At 37.5% G+C, this 6276-nt stretch overlaps 1 non-coding gene across 1 annotated transcript; it reads left to right on the plus strand.

Moving 5' to 3' along the window:
- The first annotated feature begins 808 nt into the window (after positions 1 to 808).
- On the plus strand, positions 809 to 915 carry LOC113736163 (small nucleolar RNA R71). The gene has a single exon (XR_003459653.2). It is a non-coding gene; the product is annotated as a small nucleolar RNA R71 (small nucleolar RNA).
- The last annotated feature ends 5361 nt before the right edge of the window (positions 916 to 6276 follow it).

Here is a 6276-nt window from a genome sequence, read left to right on the forward strand (position 1 = left end):
TGAAGGTAACTTTCCATAAGCGTGGGACTCTAAGCGATTTATGGCAGTTGCCATCTGGCTTATTCGAGCCTCCATATCCTTCATGCCTGATTTTGTGTCCTGCTGGAACTGATTGGTGCTCATGGTTAAAGCTCTAGTTTCTTGCTGGAGTTGAGCCATATTTGTGGTCAATGACCTGGTCTCCTGCTGGAACTGTCTAGTCTCTTGCTGGATCTGGGCGGTAGTTGTAGCCAGATTCTTGACAATATCCTCCAAGGAACTCCCTGTGTTGGAGGATGATGGTTGTGATTTCGGTTGCCATGGTTGCTGAAATCGTGGAAGACGATTCGGAAATGAATTTTGTTGCCTGTTCCCATAGCTGAAATTGGGATGATTTCTCCAACCCGAATTGTACGTGTTGGAGTATGGATCATACTGCCTACGAGGCGCGGGCACGCCTCCAGCCATGTTCACCTGCTCCGCCCCGTCCTCTTGCAAAATGGGGCACGTGTCCGTGCAGTGGTCCATGCTAGTACAGATCCCACACACCTTTGCTCGCGGTGTTTCTCTCATGGCTAATTGCCTAACAACCGATGTCAATTCTGACATTTGCTGCTGTAGGGATGAAATCTCTATCTCGTTGACTTTACGGTGAGGGTTGCTCTCACGGAAGCCAAATTGCTGGGAGTTCTCTGCCATGGCTTCGATGAGCTCCCACGCTTCCCTCGGTGTCTTGTTTGCCAGTGCTCCCCCACTTGCAGCGTCAATGATACTTCTATCTGTTGATTGGAGTCCCTCATAGAAGTATTGGATTAACAGTTGTTCACTAATTTGATGCTGCGGGTATCTAGTGCACAACTTGTTAAACCTATCCCAGTATTCATACAAGGACTCACCGGGATATTGTTTAATACCGCAGATTTCCTTCCTCAAACTCGCAGCCCGGGATGCAGGGAAGAATTTTTCCAAGAATTTCTTTTTCAGCTGCGCCCATGTGGTAATACTACCTGCTGGTAGGTAATACAACCAATCTTTAGCTGCATCTTTGAGAGAAAACGGGAAGGCTCTCAGTCTAATTTGCTCTTCAGTGACCCCAGGAGGTTTCATACTAGAGCAAACTATCTCGAACTCCTTGACGTGCTTGTGGGGTTCTTCACCAGAGAGACCATGGAAAGAAGGTAGGAGGTGAATCAACCCTGACTTCAGTTCAAAAGCAGTATTCTCAGCCAAAGTGGGGAATGTGATGCATAAGGGCTGGTGAGTCAGTTCCGGGGCAGCCAGCTCCCTCAATGTTTGGTTGTTGGCCATGCTTACTTCGTCTTCCGCTGACTCGTTTGCAGCAATTAAGTGCCCTTGTTTTCGTCTCTTGGTCTCTGGCCTCCGCTTACGCGCTGCCTTCTCAACCTCAACGTCGTATATCAATTCATCTGTGCGAGAAGAACGGGGCATAAACTAGCAAAAGTATCAAGAAGAATAAAATAAAATAAAATAAAAACTGAATTTGAAAAGAAACGAATACTCCAGACGCCAACTCCCCGGCAACGGCGCCAAAAATTGATAGGTGCCGAACCTGTGCAATAATAATTACTAAAAAGTCTTAATTACCACCTCAATTAAATAACTATAGAACAAATCCAAGTACTGGAGCAGGGACCCTAGGTGTGCAATGGGTTACTTGATTCACCCTGTTCCCGAAGAGTTTGCTTGATCCGATATACTGGATTTGTCTATAAAAATATTAATTTTGCGTACAATGGCAAGTAGGGTCGATTCCACAGGGAGCAGGTAGGAAATTATTTCTTTCCAAATTAGTAGAACGAAATTGGGGGATTTTCAATGGGAGGCAAATAAAAATAAAATAAAATAAAACAAATAAAATTCAAAACTAACTCACAAAGCACAATTCACTAAAAATAGCAATTAATAAAAGTTCTACCCAAAGGATCAACTGCTCAGGCACGGTCCAATTAAATGATCATCGATGCAAAGATATTTCCTCCATTTATCACTAGGTTGGTTATAGCTATCAATAAGCTCTGACAACCAGTTCTTCCTTACCTTTTCGACAGTCAAGGTACGACCATTGACTGCTTCCCTAACCAGATAACAACCCTAGGTACGACCGTAGGAATTTAATTACCCAATTGCATTAAAGCTAGAAGAACCCAACCCTAACCAATAAACACGCTAAGAGGGTTTATTTAAATTAGATCTTGCGTTTCCCCATCATAAAGCCAATTATGGTGGTTGCCAAGGGGTGTCAATTAAATGAACAATTACGGATTCTATTTAATTAACGTGGCAGTAGGCTATTAAATTAAATCAAATACCCGGCCGTTGATATTCAATTAATAAAATACCCATGAACAATTAATTCAGGAAACACACGAATAGCAGTAAATTGGAAGAAATAATGAAGATTTGATTAGATCTCACAGGTTTTATGGACCGCGCCCTCGCGTCACCCTTTGGGTAGAGGAGGAAATTAGCCGCTCCTCATCGTTTCAATCCCGCGTGGTTTAGTTGAATACATTAAATTGATTTCCGAAGAATTGGAGAAGCACAAGAGAAAACCCACGGAATTTAGAAAAGTCAAAAGCAAAAAGTGAAGAAAGGTCTCCGTTGTACAGAGCCCAGATGCAATCCGCAGAAATCTTTAATGTCTGGCCACTAGCCGCTAGCCGCAGGCGAAACCACAGTAAAGAAAAAGAGAACAGGAGAAAAGTCTCTGACAAGGAGTAGAAAAAGGAAAATAAAAGCTAAGCCTAAAAAGTTCCTCCTGAATCTCGCTTCTTCTTTTCCTCTTGTAGCCGCCGCAATTTCCAAGTCCAAGGCCCACACGTCTGGTACAATTCAATCTGCAAAAGCCATTTCCCCCTTTGAGTTTTGATCCCATGCGCCTGGTCCACATGGACCACGGTCCGTCTTTCGGTTTCGTCCACCTTTCAAGGCGTGGTCACGCTCTGGGACGACAAGTCTTCTGGAAATTTTTCCCCGCGATATCTTTTTAATGCTAACCACCTACAATTCACGCAAATGTCAAATATGAGTGAAATCCCCTTTCTTAGCACCATGAATAGCCAAAATTAGGACAAGATGACAGTGCAAAACGTGCCAAATAACGGCTCTATCAAACTTCAAATGGGTAACCCAATTAAACTTATTAACTAGTGGCTATTAAACGGATAAATTAGAACCACCTATTTAGACCTAATTAAATTAGACGTAAATTCAAATTCATTAGTAAGTAAATTTAAATCATTGCAAATTCATTAATTATACTCTACTTTTTGCAAAGGCATATTTAACTTTCTTTTCTTATTCTTTAATTTTTGTTAAATTTTATCCTACTTCCTCCCTTCTTTTCATCAAAGTTTTAATTAACTCATTAGGTGTTAATTGATTTCTTGCATTCACACCTAAATTATTTTGAGATTTTGTAGAGTGACAAAATTGAAACTCCTTATGACCACCACTATTGGTTCTTCTATTTAATTTTTTTATTATTTAGGTAAAAATTTACTTATTAATGCAATGTGTTCTTATTTTTGTTGATTACAATGATATCTTATTTTGTTACTCAAAGAATATGGGAGAAAAATAAAAAATTTTGTAGTGGATTGTAAATGGGTAAGATAACCAAAACCATGTAAAATTATATTCATTTAACCCACATAAATCACCCATTTTGATAGTTTCACCCCAACCCACAACTACGGCGCCCTTGACTTAATCCTTCCTAACCCTATATTTCTATCTTTATACTCCTTTTACTATTTAGGATTCATTACCTTACTTTTACCTTTCCTAGCCCTATACTCCAATCTGTCTATTCCTTTTATTATTTAGAATTCATTACCTCACTTTCCAAGTTTTTTTTCAAATAAAGAGTTAAAATTAGAGTCATCAAGGAAAAGTAATTTGGTATAACTTTGGTGAAATACTACTATTTTTTGTGACGATCATCCAAGATAATTGCTTAAACAAATATTTGTTTTAAAATTTTTGTTAAACACTCCAAAAAACAACCATCTAAATGCCGCTTTTATTAATTTAAAATTCATATAAAAATTTTGTTTTATGTGCACTTTTTGATGTATGCGCTATATGCAAAATTATCCAAATGTAGTTTTGTGCATCTCAAAAATTATCTAGATGACGTTGTATGTCAGAATGTTTATTTCATTGGTTGGAATAATTGTTTAATAGGATAAGTTTAAGGCTAAAAACAAATTAATTTAGTTGCAATAGGTAAAATGGTTAAAGAATGGTTGTAATTGGATATGTTATCTAAATGTTTGACAAATCTATGTATATCCCTGGAAGGAAAGTGCTAAAAATGTTACTATATAAATAATTAAAAAAGTTGACTAATCACATTATTCCTCAGATTTGACAAATCAACTTTTATTAATCAAGGAATTAAAAGGACTAAAGTGATAAAAAGGACTAAAATGATAAAGTTGTAATGAGACTGATCAAATTATTCAAATTTATTTTCTTTACTTATGGAAGGAAGAAGAGGTTAAAATCTGAAAACAAACAATAAACGATTTATTAAGCACTCATTTGAACTGGAAAAGAAATTTTTAAATTTTAAATCTGAATTGTCATAGGATTAGTTGTAAATCACTATTTCAAACTTTTTAATTGAATTTATATATTAAAACAAATAAATAATCCAAAAAAAAGGTATGGGAGATTTGAAAGCCATCCAAGAGTGTGAGAACTCGCAAATTCCTTACATATTTCTCAAAAAAAAATTTTCTTTTATTTGAAAATTATTTGGTAATTATTATTTCATGTTATCCATGGTTCAATCACCCTAGAAAAGTGCCAATGACCATAGGAAATTAGGGTTTTCCTATTCGTTTTCAATTCAAGGTGAAATCGGATTTTTCGTGTAACCGCAGTATAATTATCCGGTACCGAGTAAGAATCAAATTTGGTGCTTAAGAGTGACTTTTAAGTGAGAAATAATATGTGAGTAGAAGCAATGATAAAAAGTTAGTGAATTGGAAGTAAAAACCCTAGTACGTACGATTTAAGAGAAAACGCGTCACACCGACGTGTATCGTGCACTACCGATTGAACCACCACTTGACCACCACTTTCTTGCCATACAAGTTTATTACTAATGGAGCAAAATATCTCCTCTCTCATGATGACATCTTGGCCGAAATTAAAGGGCTAAAATGCAAGGAAGGAAAGAGAAAAATTTTGTGGTGGAAATCAAGCCAAGTGTTGGCTAAACTTGTGGACACAATTTGTTCTAATTTTCTTGTCTTCTTATAAGACCAATTAAGCTTCATTCTTCCCCAATTTTCTGCTGCATAGCCAAGCTAGGAGAGAGAGGAAAGGGAGAGCAAGAGAAAACAAAAATTTCTTCTTGATTTGCACCATCCAAGTGCAAGAAACAAATTCTAAACCGATTAAAGTGTGAATTGTGATCTTGGGAAGCTAGGGAAGCTAAAATTTTCAAGAGGAAGTGAAGTGGTACTCTTGCAAGCTTTGTTTTTTTGAGGTATGTGCTGCCTATACTTGCTATATGGATGATCTATGTTGTATCTAAACTTAGATAAGTGATTGTAGTGATGATGGGAGCAAGAAATCAAGAAAGGTTCCATTAACAATCAAAAAATTCCAGATTTCTGGAAATTTCTTTCCCCTTTCTGTCCGGTTTTGTAGCCCTATATTAGAGGCCGAATTGGCCTTAGGTTAAAGCATGAAAGTTGTAGAGAATGGTATTTTATAAGTTCCTACAAAATTTCAGCTCAATCGGAGCAACGTAGGTCGTGAAAAATCCAAAATACCCTTACTGTTTTAAGTTTTTCCCCAGCAGTCTGTTTGGTCAGTTTATCCAGTTTATCACGTTTTTTGACTAGGATCCGTACTGATATAGTTTTTTACCAAAACATGAAAGTTGTAGTATTCTGACTTAGCTTTCAAACGCCTCTAAGAACACCTGAATCGGACTTTTGTAACCAGAGATATGACCATTACAGTACAATGCAGTTAGACAGCCGACGAGTTAGATTTTAGTTCTGTAAATTGAGGATTTGACTAAGTTGTATTGGAAACTGGACTAAGTGACCTTCATGAACATTGTAGCCCTGTGTCTTAGCTTCGAAACGGCATAAGTTGTGCCTCAATCCGATAAGCGTAGCCTCGGATATGTTATTTCCACATCCACACGTCAAATCTGTCTTGTGCTAGATTGTATTTCTGCACTTGTTATTATTGTGATTCTTATTCTTATGATATGATGAGCCTATGGAACGGCTTTTGACTTGAATT

This window comes from Coffea arabica, chromosome 5c (assembly GCF_036785885.1).
Source record: "Coffea arabica cultivar ET-39 chromosome 5c, Coffea Arabica ET-39 HiFi, whole genome shotgun sequence".
NCBI classification, from domain to species: Eukaryota; Viridiplantae; Streptophyta; class Magnoliopsida; order Gentianales; family Rubiaceae; genus Coffea; species Coffea arabica.